We start from the raw sequence: 15,075 nt of genomic DNA on the forward strand, positions 1-15,075 counted from the left end.
GTCTGCCAGGGGCACCACCGGCCTCGCAGGGGCACCTTGGGCCTGTCAGGGGCACCACGGGCCTGCTGAGGGGCACTTCAGACTTTTCAGGGGCCCCAGTCCTCTCCGGGCGCAGGGGTACCAGCGGCCTAGCAAGGGCACCAGAGGCCTGCCAGGGGCACCAGCGGCCTAGCAAGGGCACCAGAGGCCTGCCAGGGGCATCACAGGCCTAACAAGGACACCACGGGCCTGTCAGGGGCACCTCAGGCTTGTCAGGGCCCAGGGGCACCACAGTCCTTGCAGGGGCATTACAAGCCTGTCAGGGGCACCAGAGGCCTAGCAAGGGCACCACAGGCCTGTCATGGACACCACAGGCCTGCCAGGGGCACCACCGGCCTTGCAGGGGCGCCTCAGGCCTGTCAGGGGCACCACGTGCCTGCCGGGGACACTTCAGGCTTGTCAGGGGCGTTACAGTCCTGTCAGGGCCCAGGGGCACCAGGCCCGTGGTGTCCCTGCTAGGCCTGTGGTGCCCCTGGCGGTCCTGTGGTGCCCCTGTCAGGACTGTGATACCCCTGATAGGCCGGTGGTGCCCCTGGCAGGTCTTTGGGCCCCCGGGCCTCAAGGGGGGGCCATGACCCATGTGACCCCCCCCCCCTTGGATCCGCCCCTGGAATTGTGATGCATCCGCTTGCAGTTCAGGCTGAAATCGTCTGGGATTGGAATCAAGCCCAGACGAATCTAAGCGGGTAGGATAAAAGGATTACAAAAATGGCGCAACTTACTACATACAATTATTCACAGCTGAGAACATGTTGTAATTTCGAATTTAGAGGTGACCTTGATCTAACCGTGATCAGCTGAAGTAGGATTAATTAACAAGTCGTATCCGACTGAACATCTTAGCTGGGGGCGGGTTTTATAGGCGAGCAGTGCCTACCCCGCGACGGCACAAATCAATAATTGGTCAAAACACCGAATCGGATAGGATATTTAGTTTATGAAAAATGGTGCAACTTACCACATGCATAAAGCTTTTAAAGCTTTTGGTGCTAGTAGGTGTACCCATGTGTGTGTGTGTGTGCATGTGACTTGTGGGTGATGACTTTTTCTCTGTACCTAATGCCCACCGTCTGGTGGTTAGAGGAAATACACGAGGTAATAATAATAATAATAATAATATAGCTAAACATGCTCGAAACTCCTCAATGCGATAGTTTGCGGTGTCCATTCACCCACAGCACGATCATTATGTCATACACACATGAAAGATCGTTAAAGCTTCTAAAGAACCGCCACCGTCCAATATCGTTCACCGAATAGCATGGCTGTTGGCACAGTGCTTGTTTCCGAGAAGCGATTCTGCTATTAGCTGAAATGGTTTTTATGAAAGTGTTTAGCGGTCCGGGTCTACCTTACCTTTGGCATTGCTAATTGTCTGCAAGTGCATTCACACACACTTTTCATTCCTTATACCATGTGTTTGTGCGGCCGGTGTGAGTGTTTGTGTTCATGCGTGCAAATGCTTGTGGTGTGTATATGTGCCTATCGTTCCTATCGTTCAATATAAATGTGTTGGGCTTATCAGAAGTGAAGGTAGCAGCAAACCTTATGCTTGCCAGTGCACAATGGTCAGTCAGAGAGGAACATCCTCCAGTGTTAAGTATAGTGAGTTTATCAGATGTTTATGGGCACATTCAGCTATCTTCTATACGCCTTGGTAAATCGCACGGCATAGGAAGACACGATTTGTGGGATTTCCGTTAGATTCTTGCTTGCCAATGCCGGCATTATTGCCTTTTAGAGCGACGCATTGTTGTCGAGCTGTCGCGCCGTGGGGCTCATTCGTGCGCATCTCTCCGTGAGATTTGACAGCTTAGCAGCCCACAGCGTGGGCCGCCGTTGTCACGCGAGCTCGTGACGCCTGTACCGCTGCATAATTACCGGGCGTCAGTCCGTTATTAATCGGCCGGCTGACGGAGGCCACTCAGGCGCTCACTTCTCGCGGCTGCCGGGCTAATTGTCCGATTGTGTCGGGCGTGGCCGGGGATCGACCCGGCGCGGTCGGCGGCTCGGTGAAGGAGGAGACTCTCCATTATCAGCCACTGACCGAGTGGGGTAACGGGAGACGCCCAATCACTGTCGGATCACAGCGCGCCGCGGCCGGCACAGAAACCAGACACCGGCGCTGGCTATCGTCTTTCCAAATCGAGACCAATCCGGTGCGTACATACAGACTCACCCCAAATAACTGCCTCGTCTCTCGTTTGTGGCATTACCGTGACCGACGGTGCACCACCACGCCAGGGTCACTCTTGAGCGCTAGTCGCTACGTGCCGGACTCTCGCGGGACTTCCCCCGTCTTAGGTTACAGCCCCTCCCCCATCTTGATCTCTTTAGATGGAGCCTCGAGGGGGCAGCCGCCAGGAGGTTAGAGGCATCGGCAGTCAGCGGGAGGCGGGAGCCAACGAACAGGCAGCACGTTACTGACCTCCGGAGTTCGCCTAGATGTGGTGTGAAAACGATCCTTAATTGGTTCCTGTGCTGAGGCTGGGATCCGTCCGGTGTGACGATACCGTCTCATGTCAACATTGCGTCCACCCACTGTTCTTCGGTCAAAAAAAAAAAGCTATGAGGCAGAGGAACTGCTGCCTCTCGAGGAATCGAAGACGAGTCCTCGAGATGAAGATTCTCCGATAATGACCTTCCTGCAGGTCACTTAATCGTTTCGATTGCAAAGGATACACCACGTTATCACAACACAGCATGCACAATGCACATTAGTTATATAACTAGAATAGGGAGTTCATCTCCGTATAGCTTGCCTAATTGTATAGATGATTGACACATCTTAGTTGTATCTGGTTCTGAAATGCCCAAACCTTGCAGACACTGACTGAGCGCGCCCGCGTACCGCGCTAAGACCGATGTCCTGCCGCGGACGCCCCGTGTCCGAGCGAGGAGCGGTGTCGGTCGGCCCCGGTCGGTGCCGTCCCTGGAAATCTGCCGACCGGGCCGTGCAGCCGTCGGAGGCTGGCGCAGCTCGGCCCGGGAGCTGCCTCTGCAGAGCTGGTCGCCACGGGCGGCGTCAGGAAACAATCTGGGGTGGCGCTCCGCCCGAGGTCAGCCAGAGGCGGCCGGGTGTGGCGGCGGGGCCAGTCCTGTCGTCCTCACCTGAATAGGGAGATGAGTTGTGATTCACTCTGCGACTGACTGCTGTCACCCCTCGGGTGGGTCTCTGGGCACGCCACTGCCGACCGGCGGCCGGTCGATGCTCGCCCATGGCCCGGCCACGGCTGCAGGAGCCACCACGTGGGCGGGGGCGGCGGCGGGGGCGGCGGCTCCGGCAGCCACCCCCGCTGCCGGCGAACGTCATCAGCGCCGTGAGCGGCGGACGCCAGCAATGGTCGGCTTCCGCGCCGTCAGAGCGAGCATTGCGGACGGCGCAGAGCGGCACCCCTCCCCTGCTCCCCTCCACGGCGGGGTGCTGTCAACAGCGACGGAGGGTCGACCTTGGACTCGACCCGACCAGATCCTGGATCAGAAATGTCCAGATCCTGAACCTGACCCGGCTCTATCCTGCATCTGACACTTATATGTAGATCCTGACCAAGCCCGCCAGCAGCAGGTCTTACCTAAAATGTTATCGGCGGTGAAGGGGCCGAAATTTTCAGCACCTTCGATTTCGGATCTGCATTGGGGGGGGGGGGGGGGCGTACTCCTAGGGGGAGTAGAACAGCAGATTTGAATGTAACTTATGCAGACGACTTACATGGCTGTTCAGCAAAACTCATATGAGTTCCTTTTGTTTGGAGAATCGCGGTGTTTGTTTTCAAAATCTGCATTAGCGATTTCTCACTTTTGTAAAGTCGTCGGAAGTCTACTATACTAACTTGGTATTCGTGTTGATTATATTTTGAAGGCATAAGCAGCTTTGGCGGTTATTTTAAGTCCTCAAACCATGCTACTCTCCTGCGTTCAATTTCTCTAAGCTGCTTTAAAAGCAGTAAAACATGGTATAATGTTTTAAACGTCCATTTCACCGTCCGCTCCGGCACCTGACCTTCAAAATATTTTTAGGGTATATGACTTTATTCTGTTTTGGTCCAAGATGGTACGGTAAATAAGGTTTGGGTGCAAAACAGCCGTTGGCTGCAGCCCCCTAGAAAGAAATGTGCTGTGCGTTTTTATCATGAAAAGTAGCCACGAAACATGTGATATAAAATGCACAAATTCACGCCTATTACATTGTCTTTCACGATACTTGGCCGCCATCCAGTCATTGGGCATTCCGGTTGATTGGCGTAATATATTCTGGCCTATGTTATAAAGCAGTGTAAGGAGCAATGTAAGGAAGCCACCGGTGGGGCCGTGATGGGCGCATGGGGACAACGATTATCATCTCGGTACTTCCGGCGTCCCGTCACGGTCCCACTCCTGTCTGGATATTTGTATACCCAAAGCCGATCCATCGTAGATCGTCACGCTCCATAGCATCTCCATAGCTCGTTCATCACATTATTATTCACAGCTCTTCTCTATGGCCCGTCCTAGCCGGCGAGGCTCCCGGATTTTCTGTATACAACGGTCCAAAAGACTCTGTAGATAGGATTACAAAAAAACCTGTTTACAGGAATAAGAAAGATTACATGATCTGTATTTTGTTCCTACACGGATACGATGGGAATTGCAATTAGGTAGACAATAAATACATTTCCTGTGAAGTGATTTCGATGAAAAATAATCGATATTGTTAACCTGTGTCTTGGCAAGTAATTGACAGTAGGTAACTATCATACATGCATAACTGGCCATCAGGTCAGCATCACAGCAACGACATACTATCGCAGTTGAATTAATTTCAGCCAACTCAGCCAGCCTTCGCTTAGCAAAATACATATGCCGTGACCCTTGTCTCGGAGGTCGACGGATGTGCGGGTCGCGTCGTCTTGTTCGGTGCTCAGCATGACCTCTAGATGCCAGGGTACGCGGTGGCGACTGGCTGAGAAGTGACCGCTCCCCCCCCCCTCCGAACTAGCTGACGGCGGCGGGAAGCGCCATTTTGGCCAGCGCTCGCTTCCTGATCGAGTGCAGGCCTCTGGCCCCCATTGCCACTCGGCGAGCGAGCTGAGGAAGGACGTGACTGCTGTCGACAGAGTGCCGAGAGCGACCCCTCCCCCTCTACCCTAGCAGGGGATTCGCGGAAACCCGAGCAGCCGGCCGACATGGTTTGGATGTTCAGAGAAGCCGGCACCGATCATGGCAATTCATCCAGCGTTTTGATTAAAACATATCCCCGCGATGCGGCGCTGGGAGCTGATCTCCGGCAGCCTCGTTTCGTTGCCTCAAATAGCGCCGGCCACTCGTGGTCTGCCGGGCCGTCCCATGACTCTACTTGACGGTCGAATATATGGTGGATTCTGTGAGCGGAATGACGCCAAATATGGCGACAAGGGCTCTGATCCAGGTGTACAGCAGTAGCAATTTAAATACATCTGGGAAGGTAGAGTTCTGCACGGCTGCAATTTTCCACAGCCTAGCCGCCCCGCAGCCGTGGCTCCACAGCCACAGCCGCCCACAGCCGTGGCAAACTGTGGGCAGCCAGCCGTCAGCCGGCCGTGGATACTTTCAATGAAATGCAACCAAATAGTATATAATAAGTTGTTTTTAGTTGAAACATATAGCCAAAAGCACATTGCAGTGGGCTATAGATTCTCAAGCTCATGAAGCATCATAGGTTAAGTGGTTGTGTATCTGGCTTTAGGCCGAAGGCCTGAAGCCTGATGCGCATCGCATGCCTACACAAGCCCTTGCAAGGGGTTACAGTTAAGAAAGATGGGTAGGTAGGTACCTACATCAACAGAAAACATAAACAACGAACCAGAATAGAAACACTAGCAGCGTAGACATCTAATGCCAAATCCTGAAGCATGGTTGTGGGACAGAACAGCAGACCCTGATGCTTTTCATTATCAATGTTAGGTATGGAAAATGAAACTGAAGTTGATGGACTGTCAAACAGTGATTGTCTAGTCAAAACTCTTGCTTCTTTCTTACCTTGCATATTTTCTGGGGTGTGATATGCCAGGCTTGAAGCAGCCTTCTGAGCAAGTCTCAAACTAATTTGATATGCAAAGCAAGATGCAAAGCATCAAAACACTAGTGAGCACTGAACATCCAAGAAAGAAAAACATTCATCTATTTTGATTTTCTACTTGAGTTTTTAATTACGTCAATAGCAAAAAAGTGGCAATAAATTGTTTTGTGTCACTATAAACAGCCATAAAAATTATAAATGATATATTATAATGCTATACAGTTAAAAATTTGCTTTCAAACAAAGATTAATTATCAAATTTTTACATTTTTAGAAGAAGACGTCATTTTCTTAGTAAAGTCAACAGCTCGCGTAAGAAATATTGTGTTCAGGGTTTTCACCGTCATGTGAATTACGTGTTCAGGGTTTACACCATCATGTGAATTAACCGTAAGTAAGGTTCATGCTCACTTATAATCTAATTCCATTGGCTTCGTCGATCAGCATTTTCTGTTAGCGGTCACTCACACACCAGTTAGAACATAAAGCGCCAGTTTTATATTATGTAATTGGACTTGCCGAAAATCCAGAAATACATCTGAGAGTTATTTTAGATAATATTTTATGAAGCTTTTACCTGCCTTTACCTAGGCGTGATTTCTTTTTCTATTACCTGAAAGAATTATTGAACGCTCGTCTTCAATAGCTGTAAGGTGCTCTCCTAATGACCAGGTGAGATTGATTTGAGAGGGATGTTGATGTGACAATGCAACATCAAACATCTTGCATTTTCTGAAACTGTCAAGCTTTTGATGATGAAGGAACAATTGGTACCTATAATTAGTATTCTGTGCCAGAGTGCAAACTCCCCTACAGCAAATGGTAAAACCATTACAGGTTTTCAAAGGCTTCACCACCTTCAATGTTGCTGGACATCCTTTGCATGATTTTTACAGGCTAGACTGCTTATCAGAATGTAAGATTAAGGATTTAAAATTTTATATTTGAGTACTTAAGATTGAGCTTGAAATCTCACAGCCGTGGCCACAGCCGTAGCCTTGTTCTTGGAGATATTTGCAGCCGCCCCAGCCCACAGCCGTGGGGCTGCAGCCAGCCGCGGCTGCAGCCGGCCGGTGCAGACCTCTATGGGAAGGCGCTTTATGCTTTGCCTGAAATATTACGATATGTTTGTTTTAGAGTTAGCCGTAGTATGGAGAGGAAAGGTGGCTCTTTTTTGTTGTATCGGCCTTTTTGGAATAAACAAAGCCCTCGCGGTTCGCCCTACATAAAGCAAATAAAGATGCTTTGAGCTGCAGTGTTGGACCTCAAGTAACACAATGAGATATTGGAAGGTGCATTTCCTCTAAACTTTTGGTCGCCACACGAATAAGCAGCATGCAGAACAGAAGTACTTCTAAATCGTTAGGTATTTATCTGTCAATTTGTTATCAGCTATGTCAGGAGTCATCGCGCATGGTTCAAATGTTAAAATTTTTACAAAGGACCTCATCTGCTTAACAAGATAAACAAAAATGCATTCAAAAGTCTTTTCTAAGCCGCTTAGTCAGGAGTTCAACCATTTTGAATAAACCATAAGTGCCAAGAGGGTTCCATTGCGAGGCTCTCGACCGAAATCGTAAGTATTTTTTCAACTAGCGACTCCAGCTCCGACTCCGGTTTTTTTTTGCCGAAAACGCCCGTCCAAAACAGGAGAACGGCCTTAGATTCAACAAAATATGATGTGGAAAGGTCAACAAGCGTGATCTTGTCCAGTAAAGAGGTGTAGGGCATGCAAACTTTGACTCCGGGCAGAGATGTCGACTCCAACCGACTTCGACTCCGACTCGAAATCCGATTCCGCAGCCCTGATTTCATCAATCGTTGTATTAATATAATTATGTTATTTTTCGTCATTGTGTTTCTAGAGTAGCAAGCCGAATGAAATGGTGTTACATTTGACGACAAACGGGAAAGGTCGCTTTAACCCTCGCCGGCACAGGGGAGGGGAGGGGAGGGGGGGTTGACGCACCCCCTAAGGGTTTTCGCGAATAACTCGTAAAAAGCGGCCGATCGCGACGAAACCTTTAGTACCCTCGGATTGATTACTTTACACCTACCCTTAAAAAATTCATGACCCTGACCTAAATGACCTTTGACCTGAGGGCTGAGACCTTCTTTCTGAGACGGAATCGCGATTCGGCGTATGTCGGCTCGCATTAGCCGCGCGTTTGCAAGCTTTTCGTGGTTTCAAACGTTCAAACATGTGATTTGATGTTGCTCCCATGCATTAGGGTGGATTCAAGGTCACCTGAAGGTCAGGTTAGGTCATTGACCTTTGGTGACCTCGGTTCACTTTGTCGAGTTTTACATGTTTCTACTTTTAGGCTAGTTTTTCGAGTTGATTTCGAATTTATCAACCATTTGAACATTTCCAAAGTAGTTTTGGTGCCTTCATAACATGTTACGAAGCTGTCAGAGGCGGTTGTCACGTACTACGAATACCCGTTGACCCCTACTGGTTGACTTGACCTGACCTGACCTGACCTGGTATAAATGCTTAAATACATCATTTGCAATCAAAACTAACACGATGTTCGTGATCAGCACCCCGAAAAACCCCATAACAGCCACACTTTACGACTTTTAATAGGTCCCGATGTTCCCGACTTTTGGGACATTGACCTGACCTGGAAGGTCAACCGATGACCTAGGCCCTAAAATTGGGTATCATCGGCTTCCTCTTGTTACGGGCAGCACGCTCGTTTTTTCCGCGAAGCTCTAGCTCGATCAGGGGCCAAACGCGAGGGGGTCGTAGTACCTTGTGGCTGTCGAAGGACGGAAAATGGCCTGTGCCGGCGAGGGTTAACCTGGCCATGCCTGGATTTTAGTAAAAAGGCCTTGTTGCGATTCAATTTGTTCGTCTTATTGAAATCAGCACAACTATGGCACATGTAAATTGTAATTATAATTATTGTTATTATTGTTATTATCATTATCATAAGTTACAAGCATTGGTTGCTGCAAATATTGCTCTGCATTCCAATGTCTGGCCCAGTGGCGCAGCCAGGGGGGGTCAGAGGGTCAGCTGACCCCCCCGAAATTTCTGTCGGGGGCCCGCTCGAGAAAGAGAGAGAGAGAGAGAGAGAGAGAGAGAGAGAGAGAGAGAGAGAGAGAGAGAGAGAGAGAGAGGAGAGAGAGAGGAGAGAGAGAGAGAGAGAGAGAGAGAGAGAGAGAGAGAGAGAGAGAGAGAGAGAGAGAGAGAGAGAGAGAGAGAGAGAGAGAGAGAGAGAGAGAGAGAGAGAGAGAGAGAGAGAGAGAGAGAGAGAGAGAGAGAGAGAGAGAGAGAGAGAGAGAGAGAGAGAGAGAGAGAGAGAGAGAGAGAGGAGAGAGAGAGAGAGAGAAAGAGAGAGGAGAGAGGTCGTAATCTAATTGGACGAGCCCGCTTTTAGAAATGCCTACTGGGACACCACGGGTGAGGGGTCGGCCCGGGGCTCCAGGTGGATGGGGCCCGGGCCCCCGTGGATGGGTCCCGGGCCCCCGGGAGAACGGGCCCGGGCGCCCGATGGATGGGGTCCGGGGCCCCCGGTGGATGGGTCCGGGTCCCGGGGAGAACGGGCCCCGAGCCCCGGGTGGACGGGACCTGAACCCCCGGGAGAACGGGCCCGGGCCCCCAGGAGAACGCACCCTGGCCCCCTGGGTGGATGGGGCCCGGGCCCCGGGTGGATGGGGCCCGGGACCCCGGGAGAACGGGTCCGGGCCCCCTGGTGGATGGGGCCCGGGATCCCCGGTGGATGGGCCCGGGCCCCCGGGAGAACGGGCCCGGGCCCCCAGGAGAACGGGGCCGGGCCCCCTGGGTGGATGGGGCCCGGGCCCCGGGAGAACAAGCCCCGAGCCCTGGGTGGACGGGGCCCGGATCCCCGGGTGGATGGGGCCCGGGCCTTTGGGAGAACGGGCCCTGGCCCCCTGGGTGGATGGGGCCCGGGCCCTTGGGAGAACGGGCCCTGGCCCCCTGGGTGGATGGGGTCCGGGCCCCTGGGTGGACGGGGCCCGGGCCCCGGGTGGATGGGGCTCGGCACCCCTGGTGGACGGGCCCCGGAGCCCCGGGTGGATGGGGCCCGGAGCCCAGGTGGACGTGGCCCGGGCCCCCGTGTGGATAGGGCTCGGGCCCCCGTGTGGATAGGGCCCGGGCCCTCGGGTGAATGGGGCCCCCTAGGGTGACCCGCTTGCTCTGCAACGCGAATAAGGGGTATTTTCGATCGGTGGGCGTTTGGTTGGTCTTGTGTCCGTGGGTTATGTAGGTATCCATTTCGGTCGATTGCCTTTTGACGGCTAAGTATTTTGGTTTGGGAAAAAATATCCATCGCATCGAGGTACAGTACAGATACAGTACAGTACAATATATTTTGGTAACCAAGGACAAGAAACATCGGAGAAAATGATAGAGGTGCTCGTGTCTAGTGATAACTGATAACCATGCGTTCTACTATAGAACATGCTAAGTATATTTTATAGCATAGGTTGACGTAGGCTACCTATTGGAAAATGGAGGCCATCGATGAATTGCTATGTAGAGGTTTGAAACGTTTATATTTGTAAGAATATTGTTGCTCTTCATGCAAAAGCGATGAATGGATCTTGGACAAAATTGAATGCTCTTTTCAACTATGCCATTTTCAATTGTCAAACGTACCAGTTTATGCAGCAAAACCCGTGTAATTAAGTAGATAAGTCATGAACAAATGCCATTTTCTTCATCGATTTGTTCCACCTTGTTTTTGATCAATTAGCTTTTCATATTTTTTCCATGAGAGGCGGTAGGTACGTTTCTCTTGACCTGACCTTCAGGTAACATTGACATCCACCCTTATGCATGGGAGCAACATCAAATCACATGTTTGAACGCTTGAAACCACGAAAGGACTGCAAACGCGCCGCTAATGCGAGCCGGCATACGCCGAACCGCGATTCTGGCCAAACATGGTCTCGGAAAGTCGGCCAGGTTTGGCCTACTTTCCGACCTTTAGGTCGGAATTTGACCTTGAATTGACCTTTAGGTCATTTGGGCCAGGGTCATGAAATTTCTAGGGTAGGTGTAAAATTGATCAACGCGAGGGTACTGAAAGACGTCGCGATCAGCCGCTTTTTACGCGAGTTATTTGCGAAAAAAAAAACTTTAGGGGGGATTGCATCAGGCATCAGCCCCTTCCCCCCTGTGCCGCGAGGGTTAAAAATTCTTGTGAGCGAATTCACGTAATGAAGAAGAGTAAAGGCACAATTTACTACAGCAGCCAATAGATGACATAGAACAGGCACATGGGACTAGTTAAACATTGTCCGACGGAAGCAGGCAACAGTTCCGATTGCATATATGCTATGCATATTGCGGAAGAGGCACATTTCGGCCTCGAAAGATACGAATTTTTACGTCATAGAACATATTTTTGTCGTGGTCAATTTGCGCAAAAATTGAACACCGGGTGATTACCGAGGTATTGTTCTATCCAAATGTTCTGATTCAAACTCGCTCAGGGTTATCGTGCAGGTAAAGGGGGCCCGCTCAGCAGAATGTGTATGAAATATGGAGAGATTCTGAAAAATGGGTGGGGGGCCCGCACACTAGGGGGCCCGCTTTGGAGGCGATGACCCCCCCGAAATGAAATCCTGGCTGCGCCACTATCTGTAGCACATGTCTTTCAAAGTCATTTCCTGGAAGCTGTTGTTGACAGAGTTAGACATCACGTCAAGAGCCAAAACAACTATTGCTCTGAATTCCAGACTGTGTTTGGGTTAATATTTCAATGCGTATTTGTACAATAGCACTATCTACTCGGTATTCCAGGCCTACGAGTTATGAGCGAAAACAAAACTATTCAGGGAGCAACTGGTGCTTGCCACATGACAGAGTGTTTAGTTTGGCTTTGCTGCCAAATATGGTCAATTGAATTGCTTCTATTTATTAACCCGCGCGGGGCTGGGGGGGTAAATTTTACCCCCCTCGCGAATTTTTGCAATATCTCAAAAAACGGCGGCGCGCAGCGCCGCCAAACTTTCAGTACCTTTTCTTACATCAATTTTACATGTTCCCTGAAAATTTGAGCGAATTCCGCCGGAAAATTTTTGAGAAATTGACGTTTTAGTGACGTCATGTTCGCCATTTTCGCCTCAAAAACGGCAAAAGATCAAACGCCGCTAACATCTTCATTTTTTAAGGAATCAAGACGTAACAAAAAAGGATATACGTAATTCTACTTTGTCTATCAAATGGCTATCTCGCTTTTTTGAAAATTTTGGTTTTTGGCCCAAATTTTTAAAAAAAAAAACTGACTTTTTTGGGAAAATAATTATAAAATCCAAAATTTTGAGTGTATCAAAAAAACCAGAATATATTTCAGAGAAGTGGTCTATGTGCACCTACATACCAAGTTTTAGAAGAATCGGTTCAAAAATGTGGGAGTTATTCAAAATTTTATGACGTCACGACACACAAAAATTTTGAAAAATGACTTTTTTGGAAGTTCTAGACCTCATACGGAAACAAAAATAGCACCATTCGATTCGCCGTGAAAAACTGCATCAGATAGACACCTTTTTAGGCCTTAACAACCAACTTCAAAATTTGACCTCACTTGACCTGACCTTGACCTGACCTCGACCTGAAATTCATCCAGAGGTGGTCCATATCACTTATTGAGTGTGCCTATTGAGTTCTATGAGTAAAATGACCCATAAAACATGTGTCGCACATGCCCTTTTCTATATTTTGTTTCTGGTGACCTGACCTGACCTGACCTGACCTTGACCTTGACCTTGACCTCTGAATGATATTGTATGCAACGAATATTGTCTTGGTAGCCTAAGAACACGTTTTGGGCGATCAGTTTCAGTCCATGACTCCATTCTTCGGCAACTACGGTGCAAGGCCGATACTGTAGGAACTTGCAATTTGTACCCTTGACCTGACCTTGACCTTGACCTCAAACTTAAAATTAAGTACATGTTTTTAGTTGTTCGTGATGAGATCTTTCGATTGGCGTTTGAATTTTCCAAATCGGACCATTAGTTCGGGAGATAACAGGGGGGGGGGGGGGTAAAATTTACCCCCCCCCCAGCCCCGCGCGTTCGGCTGGAGACCCCAGCCCCGCGCGGGTTAACATTTCCTCTTGGGGTTCATAGGTAGTAAGCAACTGCCTGACATGCAAACCTTAGTAGCGATGGTAAAAAATCAACCACAATGCATGAAATATGATACGCATAACGAGTCAGGCTAATGATCACAAATGATCGTGATGGGAAGGAGCACCAGGCACCAACATAAGGTCAACGATATCCTCGGTAATTTCGCTCATCTTCTATAGTTTCCGTTTTATTTAGCGTCATTGATTCTTTTCGATATCCCCAGCTGTAGCCGATCATGGAATAAAACTGCATTATACCATTGGGTTACAGTTAGCTGAAGTATCTTTTAGTTAACATCTTTAATTGCAAAGTGGATTGTGTCGTTGGCAAAAACGTGTTATAAATGTATCTAGCTCCAGTCGTTCATTCTTGCTGCAAAGTTCATTTACGTAATTGTGTCAGAAATGGATTACTTGCATTAAGCTGGTAAGAGCCCAGTACGCAAGTACGTTTATAAAATAGCTTCCTACGCGTACATTTCAATACCTAATGGTATCATTTTGCACACAGCATGTTTTTGAAGCTGGCACACGTCATTCCAAATGTCTGCTCACTAATGATATAAACAGATAAAGACAATAGACAAAGTAGGTGAAGGTAATTGCGCAAATGAGAGCTATCTGATCAGTCTTGATGCTCTGGATAACATAGTTTATCTCATTTCCTATATACTTAGCTTGATGTTATTGACTGAGGTGGTATACCACTGAGCGAAGATATCCCATTTTGATGTCTTCCAAATTCCATCTATTTTCCTTTTAAGCGATGATAGTTGAGTCGATATAATTCGTCTTGTTGATAACATAACAGCTCAGCTCGCAATGATCACATCACAGGTTTTCTTGTTGGATTATTTAGCGCTAACTCCCATTATTGGTTGCGCAATGCGCACACTGATCATCAACCTAGCCTGTTATAACGCTCCCCTGCTGACCACCTTCCCATCCCCACCCGGCGCATTCCCACACAAACTGCACGTGTCCCCTCGCGGCCAACAGACAAACATGAGCGTGGAATTCGTGTCTGACCCACATCCCTACACACAGTACTAATTCGCACCGCTCACTTATCAGTCGAGCGGAAAACACTGCTGAACTTGGCCGAGAGAGCCGGGTCGTGCCGGTGTGGGTCGGAGGGCCGGCCGCCGCCGGCTATTTGGGGCGGCGCGCGCTGCAACAGCTGGCTGGGAGAGCCGCCGGCCAGAGGGCGAGGGTCACGACCGGGCCCGCTGCCAGCTGGCTGCCCCGGGGCGTTACAGACAGGCGGTCGGTCAGCGGCGCGTCGTGTCGGAACGCTGCACAGGCTGGCACCGACGCGGCGCCGAGACTCACACGTGCCGTTAGTCCACAGATGTGCAGAATAGCGTTACAACAAAATGGGTCGATTCTTCCGACATTTTCTTGCAAAGTGCTGATGAGCTCGCCGACAGGACCTTAGTGGTGTGTGAACGTTTAAGTATATAAGATCAGCCCTTTCTTGACATATAAGACATTCAAGAGTTTTCCGAACGATGAAAATTACGCCACAAATTAATTAGGCATTTCCTCAAAGGCGTTCTCTGTGGTGTCAGGTATCCCTTTCAGTCAACTGAAGTCTATGTACCGTCAGTGAGGTGTTTCCCCGCCGACGGAGGTCGGCTAAGTATACTGGGCCGTCCAGGGAGTCCACTGCCAATTACCCTGACCGATTGGTTGGTGGACGGAGACACCGCAGCTGCTCCCGGCAACAGCAGCTGCTGCTGCCGCTGCCGCTCTCACTCTCCTGTCGTATTTTCTCCCCTCCTCTCTCATCCTTCTGCTCCTTCTCCGTCTCTCCCCCCCTCTCTCTCTCTCTCTCTCTCTCTCTTTATTTTCTTTTTTTCTCATCCCTTTGTTTCCGCTCCTGTT

The 15,075-nt window shown here is 49.6% G+C and overlaps 1 protein-coding gene across 1 annotated transcript in view; it reads left to right on the forward strand.

Annotated features, from left to right (window-relative positions):
• LOC122394360 (leukocyte tyrosine kinase receptor-like) overlaps positions 1 to 15,075 on the forward strand; it is an 89,639-nt gene that overhangs the window by 17,142 nt on the left and 57,422 nt on the right. The window lies entirely within an intron of this gene.

This window comes from Amphibalanus amphitrite, unplaced genomic scaffold, assembly GCF_019059575.1.
Source record: "Amphibalanus amphitrite isolate SeventyFive unplaced genomic scaffold, NRLGWU_Aamphi_draft 000587F_arrow, whole genome shotgun sequence".
Lineage (NCBI taxonomy): Eukaryota > Metazoa > Arthropoda > Thecostraca > Balanomorpha > Balanidae > Amphibalanus > Amphibalanus amphitrite.